Raw genomic sequence first — 23,605 nt, forward strand, 5'->3', positions numbered from 1 at the left:
TTCACATCACTATCTCTCCCCCTTTGACATCAATGCCAGAAATATGACAAAAATATCAAAGCAAAAATATATTTAATTCTCAAAGCTGACTACTCCCCCTGAGTAGTAGCACCACACATCAGTGCCAAAATGAATAGTATCTCTGATAATGCATGTCGAACTGGTGCCAAACCGCATCAATCAAGTCTTTGTCGGAGGGGCAGAAACCCCTAACCTATCTCTCAAATACTCAAATGATTCCTTAGATAGCAATTTAGTGAATATATCTGTAATCTGTTCTTTAGTGTTCACATAAACCAATTTGACTTCCTTTTCTTCTACCTTGTCCTTCAGAAAGTTATACTTTATTGATATGTGTTTCGTCTTAGAGTGAAATACCGGATTCTTAGACATGTCAATAGCTGCAGAGTTATCACAATAGATAACTACCGTTTCACTACAATTTACCTTGATAGCCTTCAACATTTGCTTCATCCACAAGACTTGAGTGCAATTGGTTGTTGCTACAACATATTCAGATTTTGCAGTAGATAAAGAAATGCATGACTATTTTTTGTTGATCCATGAAACCAATTTCTTTCAAAGAAAGAAATCTCCACCAGAAGTGCTCTTCCTGTCATCAGTATCACCTGCCCAATCTGAATCTGTATATGCACATAAAGTGAAGTCATCATCTCTACAATACCATAAGCCATATTTTGTGTTCCTTGCAAATAACATAATATCCTCTTTACAGCACATTCATGATTTTCTTTAGGATTACTTTGATACCTTGAAACAATACTTACTGCATTCATAATATCTGGTCTAGTCTGAGTTAGATATAACAAGCCACCAATCATAGACTTATACTTTGTTGAATTTACTAGTGTAGATGTGTCTTTGATAGATAATTTCTCACTTGTCACCATAGGAGTACTTACCGGTTTAGAATTATCCATACCAAACTTCTTCAACAATTCTCTCATATACTTAGTTTGACAAATAAAAATGCCTTTGTCAGTTTGAGTAATCTGCAAACCTAAGAAAAATCTCATCTCACCAATCATGGACATTTCAAATTCATTCTGCATATTATTAGAAAATTCCATGCACAATCTATCTTCACCTCCAAAAATGATATCATCAACAAATACTTCAATAATCAGAATACCATCATTAGTGATCTTATAGTATAAATTACTATCAGCACTGCCTTTAGTAAAACCAAGCTTCAAAAGATATTTATCCAACCTTGCATACCAACCTCTAGGAGCTTGTTTCAATCCATATAAAGCTTTCTTTAATTTGCAAACCATATCTTCATCATCTGTCAGTGAAAATCCATCAGGCTGCTCAATGTATACCTCTTCCTCAAGTTCACAATTTAAAAAATGTGCATTTGACATCCATTTGATAGACCTTATAGTTCTTATAAGCTACATAGGCAAGAAATAGTCTAAAAGCTTCAATTCTAGCTGCAGGAGCAAATGTTTCACCATAATCAATTCCTTCCATTTGAAAATATCCTTTACAAACCAGTCTAGCCTTGTTTCTTACAACATGACCATCCTCATTTATTTTATTCCTAAACACCCATTTAGTTCCAATAACATTCTTATTTTTAGGTCAGGGAACTAATGTCCAAGTCGCATTCTTCTCTATCTGATCTAATTCATCTTCCATAGCCTTTAACCAATGTTTATCTTTACAAGCTTCAATAACAAATGCTGGTTCAATTTGAGAAATAAGACATACCTCTTCATTTGCAAGTCTCCTTCTTGTCATAACTCCCTTGTTCCTATCTCCAATGATTTGATCTTCAGAATGATTTAATCTTACATACCTTGGTGTCTTCTAGACTTTAGGTTCACTGATCTGATCATCAGTCACAGTTGAATTTTCTAATTGTGCTGGAGTAACTGTCTCAATGTCTTGTACCGATTGAGGCATTATCAGTTTAGTTATGATCATTTCCACTATCGGTTCCCTGTCATAGGATATAGATTGATTTATGTATTTCTCATCCACTTTCACATTTGCGCTCTCCACAATTTTGTGCAATCTTTTGTTATAACATTTATATGCTTTGCTTTGAATTGAATAATCAAGAAATATCCCTTCATCACATCTAGGATCAAACTTTCCAATTGAATCATCCCCTTTGATATAACATTTACTTCCAAAAAATCTGAAATATTTAACAGTAGGTGTATGTCCAAACCATAGTTCATAAGGGGTCTTACTGATTTCACCTTTGAGGTGAACTCTGTTGAATGTGTAGACTGTTGTACTCACTGCTTCTCTCTAGTAGGTGTGAGGCAATTTGGCTTCCATCATCAGTTCTTACTGCATCCAAAATGGTTTTGTTCTTTCTTTCCACAACTCCATTCTGCTGAGGAGTCTTAGGTGCAGATAATTGTCTCCTAATTCCATTTGTCTCACAATAACTGTTAAATTCCTGAGAAGTGAACTCACCTCCTTGATTTGATCTTAGACATTTCATTTTTAATCTAGTTTTTGTTTCTACCTTAGCTTTAAAGATCTTGAATTTCTCAAAAGCTTCAGACTTCTCCCTAAGAAAAGTCACCCACATCATTCTAGAATAGTCGTCAATTATCAACATGAAATACTATCACCTTGAAAGCTTCTATTCCTTGTTGGACTACATAAATCAATGTGAATCAAATCAAGTACATAATTAGATTTATCATGTATGCTCTTAAAATAAGTTCTAACATGCTTTCCCAATTGACATTCCTTACATACCGGATTATGAGGCTTCATAGTCTTAGGTATATCTCTAACTGCCTTTGTTGAACTCATCTTAACAATACAATCAAAATTAACATGACACAACCTCTTATGCCATAACCAACTCTCATCAATATGAGCAATAAAACATGTCTTATTACCATTGTTCAAGTGAAAGATATTTCCTCCAGTATGAATACCGGTTGCAATCTCTAAACCAGTCTTGTTAATGATTTTTTATTTTCTATCTTTAAATTGAAGTTGGAAACTCTTGTCTACCAATTGACCAACACTCAAAATATTATGCTTTAAACCTTCTACATAATAGACATTATCGGTGTTATGCTTGTCATCCAAAGAATTAATACATCTACCTTTGATCATACATGCTTTATCATCTTCAAATCTAACTTGACCGCCATTGTATTCTTCCAGGGACATAATTTTTTTTATCTTCAGTCATATGATGTGAGCATCCACTATCAATTACCCATTCATCCTTGTCTTCAACTTTTTCTTCTAGGGCCTTTTCTTCATTCTCTCAAGCCCGTGCGGGTTTATCTTCCTTTAAAGCATAAAACACCCATTCCTTTCCATTGTCGAATCCAGTAGCAGAGTCTATTGTCGATTCATCCTCAGAGTCATCACTTACTCCTTCCTCATCCTCTATGTAGAATTGTTTACTTGTCTTGAATCTATATTTGTTCTGATTAGGCTTAAATGTTTTCTTAACTCTCTCTTCAAATCTTGCATTCCTTTCAGGACATCTAGATGCAAAATGACTAATTACATGCAAAATATTTAAAAGGTGCTTTTCCTTCATACTTACTTCATGTCGGTCCTTTAGGTACTCTTCTAGCTATAAGGCTTCAACTTGCTCAAATTCGTCATCCTCTTTCCTCATATCTTCCAATTCCTTTGCATATAAGGCTTTCCAATCACTCATGCCGATAAATGTCGATGCATGAAAAGCAGGTTCAGATTTTGCAGCTCTAAAGGGTCCAAATTCTTCAAGCTCAAAAGCAAATAATTTCCCAATCGGAATGTCTATGTTCATTGAAGTGTTTGTCATTGTTCTTAGCTCATTAATTGCAGTTGCCTTCATCTTGTAAGTCGGTGGAAGGGCTCTCAAGACTTTGGAAACTATTTCATCTTCACTCAGAGATCCTCCACAACATTGAATTCCCATGATAATCTCATTTACTCTTTCCATAAATACAACAATTCTTTCATTATCTTCCATCTTCAAGTTTTCATACCTTACCCGGTAACCATCAAGTTTAGCATAGTAGGATCATCTTCATTCAAAGTTTTCAATTTATCCCACATAACCTTTTCTGATGACTTATCAGGTAATCCCATGATTTGCTGATCAGTCAGTGCACACAAGAGGGCTTCTATAGCTCTGCATTCATTTTCACTATTCTTGTCTAGGTCAGCAGGAGCAGGATTGCCAGATGTTGGATCATAAGGTGTGTATCTTTTCTCAGTGATCTCCCAAATATCCTTGCTGAGACATCTAATATGAGTCTCCATTCGGATTTTCCATATCCCATAATTTGCTCCATCAAGCGTAGGAATTTCTCTTCTGAAAATAGTTGTTGGTGGATTAGAAGTATTAGCTACCATAGGATCTACCTCAAGCGGTTAAGCTTCTGCAAAAGAGGACCAAGGCTTTGATACCAATTGTTAGGATAACCGGTGAACAACTAAGAGGGGGGGTGAATCAGTTGTTAACAGATTATATCAATTAATCCACTTTACAACCTTAAACTGGAGCATATAAACATTAAGTACCGGAATGGCAGAAATAGATACCGGTAAGCAATGAAACTTAACAATAAAAAAAAAATCAACACAGTGCAACCATACCAGATGACACCATGATTTGTACGTGGAAAACCCAGAAAGGAAAAAACCACGATGGGAAGCCTACCCACAATCAGATGATACTTCTGCAGAAAGTATGTGATACAATAAGGGGCTTGCACATGCAGAAAGGCACACTGCCTATGGAGTACTGCTCATTACAAAAGAGTCTCACTGACTACAGAGAGGTTATAACCACCTCAAGATAATTGGACAATAATCCAGTAGATTGAACTGCCAGAGATAGCATCTACCATGCCTGATTACAGTCTCGGTTAAGCTCAATATCGAAGGCCTTTGACCTCTTCCTTAAACTCAATTCAATCACCTATGATCGACCAAATCTCCTTCGCATATGATATTACATTTCATGACCACGATACATATTCCACATGATCTACAATGAGATTTTACATCAATTTATACCAACCCTAAGGCCTAAACCAATTAGGTCGGCCACCAGTCCATAAAACATCCCGAAACATCCTGATAACATGTAGAGTACACGTTAACATGGTACCGGTCCATAACCTAGATAGGTACCGGACCTATTCTGGGTCCACCAGGCCAAAGCAATGTCTTCAAGCAGTTGAAGAACGATCAAAGAACATCTTTAGCATCCTGAAATCCATCTAAAAGCCACACCAGCACCACTTATGCATCCTATCAAGAATTCTCAATAAAAGCTATGTCAGTTAAACCTTAAACCAATGTCGGTATGGGTTTACAAGAGTGTATGATAGCATCGGATCACCAAGTCAATACCAATTGACCAAAACATGCACCAGAAGCATGTAACACATAAAATAAAACATACTCCATTGATCCAAACATGACGGAAGTGTCCAACAGATAGTCTCTTCTGTCGGTAATCAAAACTTGTCTGTCGATAACAACTAGTGTCGGTAACCAACCATGACAGCTAGTGTTGACATCAATGAAAAAACATCAATGCAACACATAATCAATCCTCCATAATTCCAACACATATCCTCCCATCGGATCTCTACTATGGAAATGCTCTCATCACCAAATATGGCTCTGCAACCCTCTATCCCTCTACGATCCTGAAAATCATATTGGACTAACTCACCAGTCATGAGGATGTGGAGAATCTTGTAGACATCTTTGAGTGTCACGCTAATCTCACCAGTGGGAAGGTGGAAAGTGTTATTCTTGCTATGCCATCTCTCTACTAAGGTAGTCAGCAATGCCCTATTATGGGTAATATCAGGCATGTATAACAAATGGTGTAATCCGCGGGCATGTATAACAAATGGTTTAACAAGAGAATTTTATCTCTATCAATCATCAATCATCTATCTATCAAATCAAAGAGATCACTAATCTATCACATCAACAATTGATAAATCTTTTCAATGAAGCAAATCAAGCTATCAAATCAACCCAAAACTATCAATCATGGTTTTCTATCAATCAATGAGTTCAATCAAACTCTGTTATGCTCTTCATTAAAAATTAAATCAGTTTCTTAAAGCTAATCTATCAATCTAGCAATCAAATCAAATCAAATCAAATCAATCGTTATCCTATCAATCAACATTATCAAAATTTCTATCAATCAAGACATCAATTGACTACCTATCAAACACATTTGTGCATCAAAATTCCTAAATCAAATCATCAAAATGAATTTTAACATGAACAAAATCAAACAAATTCATTTAAAATAAAAGAGCTAACCTTTTTAACAAAAGCACTATTCTATTAAACACAGGTGCTAAGCCAAATAAAAGCGCTAACCTTTTCAACAAATGCACTAACCAGTAAGTCAAAAGCGCTATATCAATCAAAAGCGCTAACCTTTTTCACATTTGCGTGAACACATAAAACGAAAGCGTGAATTCTACAAAAACGCTAACATACCGAGAAAAAATGGTAACCAAACATTCATATGCGCTAACTTAACAAAAGCATTAACATACAAAGAAAAAGCACAAACCAAAAAAGCAAAAGCACTAACATGAACAGTCAAAAATCAGAAAATTCAAAAACAACCTAAAACGTACCGAAAAGAAAGGAAATTAGTACGGAAAGATGAAAGCAAGCTTGGAATAAGGTACATACCAGATAACCATAGTCAGGAGGTCGTTGATATCGTCGAAATCTCTCAAATCAATGGTTCTCGAACGGAATCACCATTTTGCCACCTCACCAAGACAATTATTTTCACTCCACAAGCTGACAAGGATGCAAATGAGATTAAAATTAACTTTGGTTAATTTTATAATTACCATTTGGAAGGGTAATTGATGTTTTTGAATGGGGCAATTTTATTTATTTTTCACAAATGAATTTAATTGAACGACCTTTTCAATTATCGTGAGATCAATCGCTCAATCCAAAATTTTCAACAATCTCCCGAGGGGGCACACAATCAGGATTTTTATCTCCATCAGGCACACTATCGAGACTTGATTTAATCTTTGAAACAATGTTGTCTCGACATCATTTCAAAGAGGGGCAAAATGTATACACATAAAAATTGCTATGAGCGATTAAATAAATATTTTATATTTATTTAATAATTATTCTTCTATTAAATAGTTAATTTAAAAATATTAATTTATTTAATTCATTTCATGTCTTTCTATTAATTAATTTAATTGAAATATTTTATTGATTAATTCATTTATCTTTTTCTTCTAATCAATTAATTAAATATCTAATATTTAATTATTCTTCTAATCAGTTAATTAAATATCTAATATTTAATTATTCCTCTAATCATTTAAATATCTAATATTTAATGATTGTTCTTCTATCCTATAGTCTCAAATATTAAATAATTTCTAAATTATTTAATTCATTTCCAACTCACCTTCCATCTCCACTTCATCTTTCCTTTGCCAACTTATCCATCATGTGGCTAAATTAGTTCAACAAAATTAAAATAAATAAAAAATTTATTAGCCACTATCGCGTGTAAAAATTCATCTAATGTAAAGTAAACTAGAAATGAAAAATCACGAATCCCTATCCTAATTAGAATTCAAACAAACAGATAATGAAATAACACAAAAAGAAGGAAATAGGAATATAATTAAAATCAATCAATCCCCCTATTCCAAGACTATGTATAGCTTCCATTGCTCTTCTCCTCTTTGTGGTATGGTGGCTCTTAGATATCGCGCTAGCAACTTGCAAATGACACAAAGATTCGAAGTTTGTGATTCAGAGAAATTGGAGATTGAATGCTCAATTTATAGATTATTGGAGAGGATTGATTGATAGGTGGAACAGATTGATCAAGAGGTGGAACTCAGGTGAGCTCACATGTTGATTGATAGTTGAACTGCTGAGTTGGAGGTGAAACATAATAGATTGAATAGTTAATTGAGTCAACTGATTGAGAAAAACTTGACTCAAAGATGAAAAAGAATGATTGGAGGAAATAAAGAGGAGGAGATAGTTAACTGATCGAAAGTTGATTAAGAGCTTTATTTAGAAAAAGCTAACTAAAAGATAGAAATAGATATTGAAGAGATAATTGAATCAATTAATTAATTGATTGAATTAATTAATTTAGCATGTGCTTGCACTTTAACTTTGATTCTCAATTTAATCTTTGCATGATATTTTAATTCAAATATTGAATTTATTTTAAATTCAAATTGTTATTTGAATATATTTAGAACTTGACTTTGATTTTCAATTTGTTCTTTGAAATCATGCACATGTATTTTAAATTAGAAGAAAATAGAAGAATTAAATGAAATTAGAAGAATTACTTAAATGAAATGAAATTAAAATTTGGGAACTTCGAATTAGAAATTAGAGGAATTAATTAGTTAATTAAATAATTTAAAGAAACTATTTAATTATTTAAATTAAAGGAATTAAATCACAATTAATTAAATAATAAATATTTAATTATTATTCAGAAGAGGGTTAATGATTAGATGATTAGAAATAGAAATTAAGAATTAATTTATTTAAATAATAAAGATTATTTAAATTGAAGGATAAATCACAATTAATTAAATAATAAATATTTAATTAACATTAGAAAATGGTTTAAATGATTAAACGATGATAAAATTGAAATTGGAATAATTAGTAAGATGATGAGGAAATATGAAATTAGAAGAATAAGATTAATTTAACTAATTGGAGGAATAATTAGGACATGATCAACAAGACATTTTAAGTGTCTACATTTTCCCCTCTTTGAGACAAATTCAGAACGACGTTATTTCAAAAAAATGAAAAAAAATTTGCCCCAGTATGCCCCAGCGACACTTAGGGTGTAATGCCCCCTCAAGAGATTGTTTGCGCATTAAAGACATAAATGATCTCTCAAAAACAAAAGAATGTGAGATGAAAGATGGAAGAATGGTTAGTTGATTAGAGATAGAGATAGGTGATGTGAAGATGATATTGAGATAGAATATGAGAGAATGAACTTTAGAATGAAAATAGAATGAAAGATGAGAATTAGTTGATATAAAATGATTTAGAAAGAGATGATGAGAAAAGAATCAGCAAACTAGCAATAAGAAAATGAGATGAAATGAGAATGAATGATTCATGAACCTGTGTCATTATTTATTGAGCAATATATATTCATCATTGAGCCTTATTATTGAACAATGAAGCTTAGCACATCAGGTTATAAGGAACCAAGATGTAAAGATATCTCACTGAAGAAACAAATATGTAGCAAACAAGGAGTGAACCCTTCATTATGAGAATAATGCCAAGGGTCGAGGTATGTGGGATAGTTACAAGCATAACTATCCATGATATTTTGCATGAGATATTTGTCAAATGAACGTACCAACACAGACACCCACTGGAACTATTTCCCTAGAACTTCATTGGTTCACACCACAAATAGCAAACAACGAAAAAGATAATGCCCATCCTGGCTCCTCTAGTCACTTGTGGACATCCTTGAGTAGCATAGGAACACAATTTGTCACCAAATGATAAAAGATAAAGACTGACCCGAACCAAAATTCAGCAGCTATACTGACCTTGTGCCTTCGTTTTGATTGTTTGATGTGCTAGTTGATAATGTCTAATCTCATAAAGTTGCAGACCCCATTTAAGACTGGCCTATCTGATTTCGAGTGTATCCTCTTCTATTTAAGATAAGATAATGATCACTTGATATGGATATGTTACGATTGATAAGACAGTTTGATCAATTGATTGCAGATGTTTGACTGGATAGTCGTATCCTTTATTAACTTCATGCAAAGCATTTGTTGGATATCTAGTAGGGTATTTGTTTCTTGCGAGACATTTTATTGAAAGTTTTTTTTGATTGATTTTTTGTTCTTTTTGGATTTTGTGGATTATATTTGAATGTTTTTGGTTGATTTTTTCCGGACATTATTTGGATGTTTTTGATTGAGTTTTTTAGGACATTATATGGACATTTTTTATTGAGTTTCTTCAAGACCTTTTCTGAATGTTTTTGGATTTTGTGGATTATATATGAATGTTTATTGGATTTTGATGTTTTACCAATGTTTTTGGATTTTGCAGATCATATACGAATGTTTTTGATTGATTTTTTCAAGACATTATATAATTTTTAGGATTTTTTCAGCTATGCCCCCAATGTGCAGACCTGTATGACATAATGATCTGCAGAATGCATGCGGAGATAATGAATTTTTGACATGACCTACGTTAATGCAATATGCATGATGAAGATGCATTTATTATTCGAACAAGGATGAGTGTGTTTGTTTAGCATTTCGTAATACACCAATTGAATTGGAGGTACAAAACATTTCATAGATAAGCAGTCAATCGATCTTTAAGGTCCCTTGGAACATCCAAATTAACACACTTAGTGACTAGGATTTACAAATGGAGACGCGGAAAACTTCCCCATTGGTTTTTGAAACTTTGATCTTCTTTTTCCCATGTGTGTGCAAATGAGTTAATTCATGCTCTTGTGTTCACTAAAGATCTTTAGCATCCTATATGACTAGCTACATGGATTATTCTAACTTCAAAAGCATCCCAAATTCAGCCTCGCTACCAGCAATATTTTAGAGCTCCGACAAGGTTATAGACTGTAATTTCTCAAATATTGCTCCATTGCCAGCAGGCGTCCATAGCCCTGATGGAGTTACTCGCATGTACCCATAGTCAATCTTTTTGTCGCACTGTGTATGTGTGATATTTCAGTTATATATCACTTCTCTTTTGCCTTGTGATGGATATTTGGCATAGCATTTTCTCTTTTTTATTTTATTGCCTTGACTTGTAAGCAATGAAACCTACTTGGGTGTGACAATTACAGCGGCCCTGAAGTAGAATTTTAGATTTTTCACTAGTCATATGATCAAATAGGTATCTAGAATAAATTAGATATTTGTTAATGTGTTTGAGATATATCAATTGATAGATTTTGGGTTAACAAGTCTCAAATAGTGAAATCACTACCCAACCATAAGTAAAGCATCATCACAGGGTGATATTGAAAATGAATGACCTTAGGACCTCAAAGACTTCATGTCTAAATATCTAAGAAAGGAGATGACCCTTGTTTCTCTTGAATGCAAACAAATGATAAACCTGGACAGTTGCCTTGTTTTGTTGATGCTTCTATATGCTAATACAGAATTTTGTGAATGCGATGGATTTGAAAAGGAAACTATATGTGATGTAGTTCTTTGAAAAAAATGATATGCAATGCGGAAATAAAACCTAAACTAACCCAGCCCTTAGATATAATATCGTTTAAGGTGCATGTTGTTCATAGGGTCAGGGAGTGGATCTCCCTCCATGGTAGCCAATGGTATGCTCCATTTCCTATAACCCTTGTTATGATAAAAGGACCTAGCCATTTAGGTTCAAACTTCCCTGGCTTTTCTTGTTCCACTAGGTTCCTTTGGTTCTCCTTGAGAACTAGATCTCCCACTTCAAAATTCCTTGGGCGTACTCATTTATTGTAACTCCTTCTCAATCTATTCTGGTAACCTTGTAAGTGATTGAAAGTAGTTTGCCTCTTTTCATCGAGTGTTTCCAGCTCTTGTAATCTTGCAACCTGATAGTCTTCCTCTGATATGATGTTTTTTAAGGAGACTCTTAAAGACGGTAGTTCTATTTCAATAGGTAGTATCGCTTCTGTACCATAGACCAAGGAATATGGTGTTGCTCCTATAGGGGTGTGTACTCTTGTTCTGTAAGCCCAAAGAGCGGGATTCAACTAGAGATGACAGTCTCGTCTTGTGTCAGTGACAACTTTCTTAAGGATCTTCAATATTGTCTTGTTTATTGCCTCTGCTTGTCCATTGCTTTGTGGATAATATGGTGTTGTAAATCTCTGTTGTATTTGAAATTTTTCACACAATTCTCTCATTTCTTGATTTTTGAATGGACGTCCATTGTCTGTCATTGTGCACATTGGAATCTCGTACTGGCAAATCATATAATTAAGCATGAACTTTGTTATTTGCTTACCAGTGGTGTATGTAAGGGGAATTGCCTCAACCCATTTAGTAAAATACTTTGTAGTTGTTAAGATGAATTTGTGCCCATTGGAAGAAGTAGGATTGACTTTACCAGCTAGATCTAACCCCCGTTGTGAAAATAGCCATGGTGATGTAATAGGTTGAAGATCTTGTGTCGGTGCATGAATGAGGTCTCCATGCATTTGATATTGTTTACATTTTTGTACATATTTATTTGCATCCTTTTCTATAGTTGGCCAATAGTATCATGGTCTTAACAATTTCTTTGATAGTGGCGGGCCACTTTGATGCACCCCACAAATTCCATCATGTATCTCCTTTAGGGCAATTTGTTTTTCTCTTTCATCAAGACATCGGAGAAGGGTTCCATCAAAGCCCTTTATATACAATGTGTCAGCAATAATAGTGTGTCTGGACACCTGATGAATAAGAGTTTTCTTTTGATTTCTAGACAAATCAGGAGACATATACTGAGTATGTAAGTATGTGTATATCTCATTATACCACGAGGATTTTGGACCCACAATTGCACATGCATATTCTGATGAGGGAATCTCATATGTTGGTATCATCAATTATTATACAATAAACTCAAACTGAGTTTCATTATTAGGCATATTTAGTAGAGACCCTACTGTAGTCATGGCGTCGACTACCTTATTTTGCATCCTTGGAATCTATTCAAAAGTGATGTTGTTGAAATGTTCTTTTTAATATTCTACCATTTGTTTATAAGGCAGCAGTTTATCATCCTTTGTGTTGTAGTCATCATTGACTTGATTTACAATCAGTTGTGAGTCATCGTAGACTTGTAATTATTTTATCCTCCACTGTACAGTGGTACGAAGTTCTATGATGAGAGCTTCATATTTAGCTATATTGTTCGTACAGGGAAAATTTATTCTGAATGACTTAGGGATAGAATCACCTTGAGGGGTGATGAAAAGAATTCCAGCTCCAGCCCCATGATTTGTATAGGACTCATCAAATTATAATTTCCACATGATAGATGTTGTCAATGTAAACACAGATTCATCAGGAAAGTCTATTAGTAGCGGGTGACTGTCTTGTAAGGGAGCCTCTGCGAACTAATCTGCTATAATCTGCCCTTTGATTGCCTTTTTGTCCATCCACATATTCTATATCAAACTCACTTAAAATCATGACCCACTTAGCCAATCTTCCAGTCAATGTTGCTTTGCTTAACAAATATTTGAGTGGATCAAAGCGTGCAATGAGTTGTACTTTGTGACTCAGCATATAATGTCTAAGTTTTTAAGATGCAAAAATCACTGCTAGACATGCTCGCTCTATAGGAGTGTAATTAAGCTCATATCCAATTAAGGTTCTATTTATATAGTAGCTTTCTATTTCTTTTCCTTGATCATCATGATGTGCCAACAAGGCTCCTAAAGATGAGTTTTTTGCTGATATATATAGTAATAGGGATTTTCCTGGACTAGGTGGAACTAACACTGGAGTTTTTAGAAGATAATCTTTTAAAGCTTGGAAAGCTTCTTGGCATTGTTTTGTCTATTTGAAGGTAACTCCTTTTCTGAGTAAATATTGGAATGGATGACATTTATCTACTAGTTGTGCTATGAATCTCCTTATGGACTGTAGTCTTCCTTGTAACCCTCTTAAATGCTTAAGTGTTGATGGAGGTTTCATATCCATGATTGATTTGAACTTTGTAGGATCTACTTCAATTCCTCTGTTAGGCACAATAAACCCTAAAAAATTTCCTTCTGTTACACCAAACACACACTTTTGGGGGTTTAGCCTGACATTGTACTACTCTAATCGATCAAATATCTTTGCAAGGACTTCAAGGTGACCTTTTCTTGTTTGTGGTTTAACTACTAGATCATCCACATAATCTTCCATGATATTGTGGATCATGTCATGAAATAATGTCGTCATAGCCCTTTGATATGTTTCTCCTGCATTCTTAAGACCAAACGGCATGACGTTCCAGTAGTATGTTCCCCATGGATAGGTAAATGTCGTCTTGTGTTGATCTTCTGGTGCAATCCTGATCTGGTTGTATCCCGAGAAACCATCCATTAATGAAAGCATTTCATTCCTAGCAGTTAAGTCAACTATCATGTCTATGTTGGGTAATGGGAAATCATCCTTAGGACACGCTTTGTTTAGATCTCAAAATTCGGTACAAATTCTTATGCCCCTAGTGGGCTTAGCAATAGATACCAGGTTGGATATCCATTCTGCATAGTCAATAGATCAAATGAATCCCACATCCAACAACTTTTGGAGTTCTATTTTGACCAGTAATGCAATCTGTGGATGCATCTTTCTTAGCTTTTGTTTGTATGGTTTAATTCTTGGTAGCAAGGGTAAATGATGTAACACCAATTCTAGATCTAAGCCTGGCATATCCGCATAGGACCAAGTGAAATTGATAGGACATTGTTTGAAAAACTATATAAATTTGTCCTTTTCTTCTTGGTTCAATGATTTTGCTAAGTGGATATTATGTACAACTTATACTTTTGTTGTATTTACTTCTTCAGTTTCTTCCATGAGTAATGTTGAATTCTCTTTTACAATAGGGAGGTTATATAACTCACTCTTTCCATTGCAGTCACTTTGATCCATATCTTCTATTACAAAGGCACTTTTCTCTCCAAAGTATGTTGTTCTATCCAGGTCTACAACAAATCCTGCCTTGTGAACACCTTGTAGAAATCCTTCTCTAACACCAAGGAATTCTGCAATAGATTCATCATTCTCAAACCAATCTAGAGTTGGTTTTCCTTCTCATCCTCAATCAATCAAATGTGAGTGTACAAGGGGTAATTCATTACTCCCTTCTGGTGTAACAGATTCTAATAACATGCATACCTGGTTATTTGAGGGACCTGGTATATTTTCATCATCTATAAGCGATTTGTGATACCTTATCATGTCAATTGTTCGTGGGCTAGAATCATCATTAGATAAAAATTCATAGTCGTGAGAATCTATCTTACTTTCTATATACGTTTCAGCTTCTGAGGTTGTATCACTTATCTCCTCTTGTTCTTGTATCTGATTTTGTTGTAGATCGGCAGGCCTCCTTTGTATGAGAGTTACCCTTCTTAAACCTGGTATAAGTCATTGTAGTCTTTCTTTGTCTGATTCATTAGGTGGAGCTTGAGTTACTTCCCTTGGCAAAAGTATTGACAACAACAAAGGATTAGGCTCATTTATTGGTGCTAAGCATGTGTCTGTTACCATATTTGCTTGTGTGGATGTGTCAGATATTGTATTGATGGGTGACTCAGTGCTAGGTTCTTGTAGAAGTTGTCTCATATCTTCACCATCTGATTTTGCACTAGGCGATGTTGGTACTTTCTTTCTTGTTTGAGATGAAGAGGGAAACATTCATTTTGACAACTGACTTTGAGATATGTACTCTAAAGGTAGCCTTGGTCTATTCAATATATCCAATGTACGTTGTCTTGCTTCCATTATATTTAGTACATGTTTATATCCTAACCCTTGATTCTTTGGATTGTCATTTGGTAGAACGGGTTCTAATCTTCCTTTCTTTTGTAATCCCAAGCCTGTGGTACCATCATACCCATGCTTTTATAGCATCTTGAATTCATTGTCATATTGATCTAAAGGTAACCTGGGTATTGTCATGTCATCTTCTTCTTTGTATATCCAGTGATTGACATCTTCATTCAGATATTCTTCTTGTAAATCTCCCCACCTAATGAAAGAGCATGAATCTAAGTATCTGAATATTTATTTTCCTTTGTCTTGTTTCATTATTGCATTTTGAGGTTTCCCAAAAGACCTAGGAGACAAAGATAATTGTTTTCCATTTGAGGTACTTGAAATAGCCTATTCTCCACAACCAATATCTTTTATCTGCAAAGAAGATGTTGTAGGCACATTCTTATGTGTTTCTGTGATTGTTAATGACTCCATTTGTGTAGTGAGTGGTGTTGTTTGATTAATTGGTACCTGGTTAACTACACTTGTGTTTAAGTGATTACAGTGTTGGAATCGATTTGGATCACCCTTTATGATGATTTCAATGTCATTGTACGAGAATTTGACACATTGATGAAATGTTGATGGTACAACTTGCATGGTGTGAATCCATGGACAACCCAATAACATGTTGTACCCTAGTTCTTTGTCCAACACTTGGAAAGTCACCTATGTTGTTATAGGTCCTATTTGCACCGTAGTGTAACTATACCTTTTGAGGGATGCGCTTCATCATCATATGTTTTGATGTTTATTCTCTTTGAAGAATCAATATGAATCTTAGAATATCCCAATGCCTTAACCAGCTTTAATGTACAAATGTTGAGACCAACTCCTCCATCTATAAGTACTCTTTTGATTCTTCTCTTTTGTATGTAAGCTTCTATATGTAGCGGGTCATTATGGAGAAGTCTATCACTAGGAATATACTGTTCTGTGAATGCAATGCGGGTACCATGTGCCAAATTCCCCACCATGGATTGGAAGGCATTTTCATTTATATTTTTGTCCACTACTGAATCTTGAAGTGCTTTGTCTAGAATAGCTTTATGAGTTGGTGATATACGCAACAGTTCAAAGAGTGATATCTATGCCGAGGTTTTCTTGAGTTGCTCAACAATATTATAAGTCCCTACTAGTGGTGGTGGGTTTGATGGTACTCCTTGTAAAGTTACTTTAGATTTGCGAGTAACTACTACGCAGTTTCTGTCTCTGGGAGTTATCGTGACTGTAGCCACTATATCATCTCTTGTGAAGGAACTGTTTGTAACATATGTTGTGTTATCAAGGTTTATGTCATATGCTTCCCTATAGTCCTCATGTGCAAGTCTGACATCCATGATATGTGCTATAAGTTCATCTTCAAACCATCCCGAATGAAACGGTTCTTCATGCCCCCAGTCCATAAGACAGAGATTCTTGTCTTCATCATATTTTGGTGCTTTTGACAGCATGCAAATTTAGTTATCATCGTTGTAAGTCTCTTGATATTGCTCATCATTATCAAGTGCTTCTTATGAATCATCATTTACTACATCTCCAGAGCTAATGACATGAATAGTGTAGTCGTATGAGACTTTTGTGTAGTTAGTTGTTGTAGTGTCCACCCTTGATTTGACTTATTTTGACTAGAGTTGACTTTCATATTATGCTTGATAGAATTATCTAGACTATATTTTGATGATTTGGATGATGATTACTCATGTGCTTCAGTGACTTATGATTGATGTTAGACACTATTGGACATATGCTATTTTGATTATCTATATGGACGTTGGTACTATCATGATTGATCATGTGATTTGATGATATATGTACTCGATGGATTTTATATGCTCGCTATGTGATGGATTATTGATAGATTAGATTTATCATGGTTTTGATGATGATTATGATTACGCTAACCCTACTTTATGATTACATATGATGAGATGTTTATGAGATGTGTTTGACCATTGTTTGACTGTCTTCGTGATAGAGACGATTCCACATCACTCATTGCGAGCGAGATGTGTCGTCGTGATTCTCTATCACTTGCTTGTTCTATATGTGTATATGTATATGTGGTATTGTAGTTTTGTGGTTGCGGGGTTTTGCAGGTGCTAGACATCGACTCCACCTGACTTCACAGGTCTGAGCATGTCTTTAGTTCCAATGGCTTATGTGGTTCGAAGATGGCATGGGTTCCCCACACATACTCTAGGTCTAAGTTGTTCACCGTGAGTAGTCAGTGTCTTGGCTTAATTCGCCATGTCAGTTAGTGAGCTTGGTCTTTTGGTATTATGAGTTTGGTTGATTTACTTGATTTTGTTAGAGTAATTATGTGGCTCTTGATGTGTAATTTTATATTTGGTAAAGTTTATTTTAATGTATTTAATTTATAAGTTTTGAATATTTAATTATTTGATATTTATATTTATTTGATAATTAACGTTTATTGATTTTATGATTATTTAATATTTGATAAGCCTTATTGTTGTTTAATATTTATTTAATATTTGTGATTTAATCTTTAATGGTATTTGATTATTTAATTATTTATTTGACCTTCTATGGTTTGATATTTATTTGGTTCTTTAATTTATTTTATTAGCTTTTGGATTATTTATTTACAGCTTATATTTATTTAATAGTTTGACTTTTATTCCTAAGTGGGGTGTATGAACACATTAAATTAAATAAAAAAATAAAACAATCCCACTTAGCTGGATAAGTATATTTTATTTACTTTACCTACCCTTCACTCTCATTGGTCAAATTCAAAATGGGTGAATAAATTATATTATATGGTGGGTTGGTAAAATATACTCCAAAATGGAATATTTTGATTGGTTGAGATTGAGTCTAGGGTTTTTGGATTATTGTTGCTTTTTATTTTCTTTCCCGTGAGGTTTTTTGGGTTGGTTGGCTCATCTCTGGAAATTTTTCCATCAAGCTTCTTCCTTGGTTCTGGTTTTCTTCTCTCTTGGTTTTGGCTAGAGCTTGGACTGGATTTGGTTTGGCTTGTGGGAGCTCTTCTTCAGCTTCAATCCATTACTTCAAAGTTGCGGGTTAGAGTTCTTCACTTTGCATTTTGGTTTTCAATGGCTTCTTTGTGTATGCATTGTGTCTGCAATGTTTTGGGTCTGGGTTGAAATATTATTTATTCTATAGTTTTTAATATTGTTGAAGGTTAATATTTGGGGAGGAACTTTATATTATTTGGGTTTTATGTAGTTCCTGGAAAATATGTTTTTGGTTTTCCTATGTATGGCATTTCACGGCTCTGTGAAAATGGTTGTGAAGATCCTTGGTTAATCCTTTTTTGTATGAGAGTAGATTGGTTTTCCCTCTGTGAGTCCTCAGTTGTGATTGTTTGGGACTGTCTTCATTTGATTTTCTATGAGTTTTGCAGAAGTTCTCTATGTTTTATGCCATGAAGATATTTGACTAAATCTTGGTCTATAGTTTGAGATATTTTATTGTGTTTATACCTACGTATTCCTTGTTTCTGGGCGTCTCTTTTCATATGTTTTTCGAGCCCTTTTGTAAAGTCTGGATTTTATTATTTTACTAGAAAGTTTTCTAAGTTTTTCGTAAGTTTTGTCAAAAGCGTTGTTTCTGCAAAACCAATGTCTTATTATGCAAAAGCGTTGTTTTGTATTGCATTAGCATTGTTCTGTATTACATTTGTGCAGCATAAGCGTTGTCACAGAAAGCATAAGCGTAAATCTAGAAACATAAGCGCTATTTTAATATGCATATGCACGATTCTGGAACGCATAAGCATTGTTCTTTTTGGCAAAAGCGTTGTCCCGGAGGGCAAAAGCACTAACATGTCTGTGTTTTGTATTTTCTCATTTTTTGGTCATTTTGAGGTATTTTCCCAAATTGATTTTTGTACCAGAGGCTTTATTTGAGGTCTGTTAATATTTCCCAGTTTTGGGTTTGACCAGTTTTGATGCATTTTGATGGTTTTGAGTATATTTGTTTCTCTATGCATTGTGAAAATTTTAGACTCTCTTCCATGTGGATAGGCCATGGATGATTGAGATGATTGCTATGTTGTTTTGGACCAGCAAGTGAGTAGGCCTTGTTGTGATGTTATCTTTTATTTGATGGCTTGATATGCTTTTGTTTATTACTAGCCAAGAGGCTCATTTTGCTATATTGACATTGTTGTAGCCTTGTTTATGTTGTAAGAGTATGTGTGGAAGTTGTTGGCTGCATTGAGTATTATTTTCATGTAATTATGTTGGTAGAGCCTCTTGTGATCTATTGTTGGGCCATGTTAGGAGGAGTGGGCTTCCTTGTGATGATCGGGGTCACGAGAGATAGGCTTGAATGAGGTTCCTTGTAAGGATGCATGAAGTCTAGACCACCAGGGCACATTGGAGATTTTCATGATTTGTAAATAAGTGATAACCTAATAATTGATGGGTTGGGTAGTTAGACTAATTAATAAGATGATAAAGTGATTGTGCCTCATGACTTAGTCCTATGGAGGATGTTTTAGGATAAGCATGAGAAGGTCGTGAATATGGTAAGCTAATCTCCCTTAGTCTCTCATAGGTTGAGATGGCTCCACATGTCCATCAGGCTAGTGCCTTGTGTTATTATGTTAGTATGTTATGAGGATGGCATGTGATGACACTCCACTCCTACATGTGTTTCCCTTTATGATTTATGATTATGCTTATTGGATGCATTTATGTTTTGATGAGTTTTATGCCTTTGGGAGTTCATTCTTGTTGTTGTGTGAGTTATTGCTTGAGAGTCCATGTGTGGTTAGTCTCATTGGTTATAGGTGCCAGCTTAGGTTTAGAGTATGTGTTGGGACCTTGTGTCATCTCCTAGCATGGGGGGTGGTTCCATTGGTTCCACATTGTCGGGAGGTTGGTGTTTTTTAGCCATTGGGATGTTCTCTTGGATTCTGCTTGCGTGGATGTGGATTCTTCTTCATGATATACTATGGATGTACCTTGTAGCAGATTTATGTAATGGATAATATGGAATGTATGTAATGTAATTTTTTTGTATATAGTAGATGGAATCTTGTAGTAGAAAGAGCTATGCTCATAATGTATTTAATGTACTTATATTTGTAAGATGAATTGTAGTTGGAAATTGGAATTTAGGGATATAGTAATTGTACTATTCTAGAGATGTGATCTTATGAATCATGAAAATAAGTGGATTATAGTTGGAATAGAATGGAATTGCTTTATGGATTAGTTGTATTATTTCATGGAATGTTTAGAGGCTAGTTAGAATGTTAAATAAACTTGAAAGAGGAATATTCGTAGATTAATAAGTGAATATGTTAGAAGATGTTAATTGGATCTAGTATATAGGAATGATTCATATAGATGCATTGGTAGAAAGGAAATTATGCATATCATGAGGAATAAGTAATGTTGTAGGTTGCATATCTCATGGTTAAAGAATTAGAATATGATGCATAAATGAAGGTGAAATGTACCTATCGTGTGTGTAGTATGTTATTGTGGAAATGAATTAAGTAATGATGTTAAAGTACCCTAGAGAAAGATTATTGATGTTGTGTTATTTCCACTTGCGTTATTTGATGAAATGAGCAATGATGTATGTTCATATTGGTTAATTGGTTAATGAATTTAAATAGATGGAGATGTTATATGTTGCATTAGTAGTTATTAGATGTTAATTAAGAAAAAAAATTATCTCCATTTGTGTATTATTGTTTAGCTTCTTTAGGGTATTTTGGCAGGCATTACAGTTGTATTATCTTGTGTTCCTGATGTAGATGTCTTCCCTTTGTCACGTTTGACAAATGGATCCTTAAAGATGGTATGATTCATGTTTGCTGACGTTTTGTTTGTGTCAATTGTGATGTCACCTTGATCAATCATGTCTTGGACTAAGTTTTTTAGTTTATAGCAACTTGTAGTTTTGTGACCTTTAGTACGATGATAATCACAGAAATCACTATCATTCCACCATGTAGGTTTGAAAGGACCTGGTTCATATACTCTTACTTCTAGCAAAAAGATCATGTTTTGTTTGTATCAATTATTTTAACGTGGATTCAATAGGTTCCCCTAGAGGTGTGTAATTCCTTCCTGGAGCATTTACCCTTGGAAATTTTGTGTTCATAGTTTGCACAGCGTTTACATTTGTCGATACAATGTTATTCTTTGTGTGCAGACTAAATCATTGACTTGGACCTTGTAAAGACAAAATTGGTTGAGTTTTGTTCACTGTACGGATGTCTATAACACCATCATTGGTCACATTTTTGTTTTTCAACCAAAATTTGGATTTATCGTTGTTGTTGTTACTGTCATATTTTATGAGACCTTGTTCTACTAGTCCTTTCTCACACTTTAGGGATTTTTCAGTGATTTGTTTAAATGTGGTCAAACATTGCATTTGTATCGGGTACTTGATTTTATGAATTAAGTTTTTTGTGAACATGTCAACTTGCTTTGTTTCTGGAATAATAGTTTTGCACTTCCTATAGATAGCTCTCCATCTTTGTATGAAGGATGTGAATGTTTCATTCTCATATCATTTTGCAGCACATAAGTCCATCAAAGTGACTCGGGTTTCAATGTTATGCAAGAAGTTAGCAATGAAGTGTTCAGCTAATTCACCCCATGATCTGATAGTTGGTGGTAAATGTGAAAACCACTCCAAGGCTGAGCCTCCCAAACTTTTAGGAAATGGTTTCATTAGATAAGTGTCTTCAGTTGCAACCCCTATACATGTCGTAAAAAACTCTCTCATGTGATCTCTAGGTTCACCTTTCCCTCGATATCTATCAAATTTTGGTGTTTCAAAATACGGTGGAAAAGGCGGCATGTATAATGTGTGATCAAAAGGATAAGGATGTAAGTCCTGCATTGTGTAGCTCTTTTTATCATTACCGGTTTGCATAGTTGTCATCTGTTGTTGTAGATTTTGTACTTGTTGGGACAGAATATTCCTTTTGAGTCAGAGGCACACTTTGTGCATGTATATTTCCCACAAAAGGATTTGTGGTAGTATAACTAGGAGGTTGAAAGGTACCATAATTATAATTTTGTGTGTTATGAGTTCCACTAGGTACTGTGAAATAAGTGATATGTGAACCCATGTTTGACTGAGTTGTATTCATTGTATTAGCAGAACCTAGCTTTGCATTATGATGATTGTATGTGGATCCTATAGTATAGGACACCGGAGGTTGGGTTGCACTTTTTGTATGAGGAACTTGTGTTTGAATAGGTGCTAAGACACTTGACATCATCGGTATAGCCTATGTTGGTGCGTTGACATTTATTGTTGAGGATGATGCTCTTGTTTGAGAATTCGCGTTTGAAATGTCATTTGTTTGTATATATGATGTTGATGTGTTCTGAGGAAAACTTGAGGTCATCACTTGCGTTTGTGTCATATGCGGTATTTGACTGCTATTTTGACCTAGAGTATTTCCAAGTGGTAATATTGTTGTGATATCAAAATCTTCAGGTAATTCGGCCCCATTTTGTAATAACAACGAGAGATACTTGTCCCTATCATTATGTATAAGAGTGTCTAAGATCTTAAGGACATGTGGGTCATGTTGAGTTGATTCAATCTCTTCGTGTGTTAAACTTTGTTGTGGTTCATGTATTGTGGGCATTGCCTGAGAATGTTGGTATTTTTGATGATGTTGTGATTGTCATTGATGGACACACACTTGCTTTGTGTACACTTTCTTGATGTATGAGTTATGCTCAACCGGTAATTGTTTCAACCAGTATTATGTATTATAATCTTTAGACTATCGGTGTTATGCAGAAGATGTTTATCGACTGAGACCCAAGCAGTATGAAGACCCAAGCGGTTCGAGGATCCAACACGGTATGAAGGAACAAAGCGGTAGTTAACATTTTTCCTAGTCTTCATTTTGACAACCGGTAATCGGTAAAATGTATGAACCAGTATTACTCTGTGATGAGTTACCAACCGGTATTACACTGTGATGAGTTACCAACTGGTATTTCTATGATGAGTTATCTTCCACCGACACTTTGGCAGTGATTTTGTGTCGT

Source organism: Cryptomeria japonica, chromosome 8 (assembly GCF_030272615.1).
Source record: "Cryptomeria japonica chromosome 8, Sugi_1.0, whole genome shotgun sequence".
NCBI classification, from domain to species: Eukaryota; Viridiplantae; Streptophyta; class Pinopsida; order Cupressales; family Cupressaceae; genus Cryptomeria; species Cryptomeria japonica.